Source organism: Hippoglossus stenolepis, chromosome 16, assembly GCF_022539355.2.
Source record: "Hippoglossus stenolepis isolate QCI-W04-F060 chromosome 16, HSTE1.2, whole genome shotgun sequence".
Lineage (NCBI taxonomy): Eukaryota > Metazoa > Chordata > Actinopteri > Pleuronectiformes > Pleuronectidae > Hippoglossus > Hippoglossus stenolepis.
In genome coordinates this window covers 12,949,290-12,950,949 of record NC_061498.1, presented here as the reverse complement: position 1 = coordinate 12,950,949, position 1,660 = coordinate 12,949,290, and the positions used below count along the sequence as shown (strand labels likewise).

Here is a 1,660-nt window from a genome sequence, read left to right as displayed (position 1 = left end):
AGGCCAATATTTCCCCTTCACTAAACTTTGCTCATCATACACTCATCATAGAGTGCAGATGGACTGCTCCGAGAAAGTGAAGCCAAAATATCTTGATCACCACCTGGTGGCTGGCTGCAGTATGGGTAAAAAAAAATCCTACATCCTCTATGTTAAAAGGTGGGACATGGAACAAACTAAGAAGTCAAAATAGTTGAGACTGACTTGTGTTTGGTCGAGCACGTGCATCGGGCTCCGGCTACAAATGCGCAAGATGGCAGCGTTCGTATATGCAGGATATTGTGGCTTCATTTCTGGACAACGGGAGGAAGTGGAGATGCATCGTCCATCGTTATATACATTCATAGTCTTCTTAAGTGTTTAGTGACCTATGCACATATCTCTTCCACATCAATGAACCTATAGGACAAAACATTTATTGGACTTTAAACTGCACATTTTTAGCACTGTGGCCTGTCTGAAAGTGAAGTTTCTAATCAGATTCTGAGGCTCTTTAAATGGACAAGTGGATTCTCCTTCAAACCTCTTCCAACCATTCTCATCACTGAAGTCAGGCTAAATAACATAACACCTCCGTGTGTAATGCATCAACACACACTGCGTCCTCCAGAAGTTGAATCAACACGTGTCTGAAACCAGCTCAACAAACAACTAAACATTAAAAGCTCCATTACATTACATATGCAGTAAACTGAACAACTTGACGTGTGTACTGATCCACAGTGAAGCAGCTCCTCAACTTCTCTGAGCCTGTTTTTGTTTGTTCCCGGACAAGTTGTTCTCACGTGGTAGATAACAGCGTCCCCTTGTGGCCATAGTACAGCAACGCATGTGTTCAGGAAGTTAAGCTCAGCAGCTTCCGGGGCTCGTGTTCGCACTGCAGGAGGAAGTTGATCTGCAACAAAAGATGTGAAACAATACCGAGCCAACGCCACTGTGACGTATTGGCAACGCTGGAATTCACACCTGATTTTGTACCTTTAAGTTGAATCGAAAACGGTGGCACAGCGCAGGCGCGGTGGCCAAGTGGTAAGGCGTCGGTCTCGTAAACCGAAGATCGCGGGTTCGAACCCCGTCCGTGCCTTTTATTGACGGGTTCTAATGGAAACTATGCATCTCACTGTCTGTGATTAGTTTTATTACAATAACACTGCTTTACTATGTAGTATAATACAAGATACTATTACATACAAAGGTATAATACACACTAACAGCACTTTTTTAAATGAAAACTTTGCCGATATCATGTTTTGATTTGAAGTCTCCTACTGTCAGTTATCTTATTTTCCGGTGTATTAAAAGAGAAACAGCTTTTGCATTTTAACTCACTAGTACAATTCTAATTAATGTGAAATGAACACAGAATAGTAAAAACTGATACATTCACATAAAGGCCTGAATAGTTGAATTAGTGGAACAGTAGAGCAGAACAGGTCAAATAATATTTGTATATTAAATAATTTCAAGTGGGTTCACCGTTAAAATGGAAAAAGGTTTGTTTTTTAACATTGTATATATCATGAATCAGCTCAGATTCAAGACAAAACAAAGAAAGGACACAGAAATAATCAAAGGTTCCTATGAATCAATTTAATATTATTTAATAATAATCTCTATAAATGTATTGTAAGATATGAAGGTCAGTATATCATCAGTGGTG

The 1,660-nt window shown here is 39.6% G+C and overlaps 1 non-coding gene across 1 annotated transcript; it reads left to right on the top strand.

Moving 5' to 3' along the window:
- The first annotated feature begins 1,012 nt into the window (after positions 1-1,012).
- trnat-cgu lies at positions 1,013-1,084 on the top strand. The gene has a single exon. It is a non-coding gene; the product is annotated as a tRNA-Thr (tRNA).
- Positions 1,085-1,660: the final 576 nt, after the last annotated feature.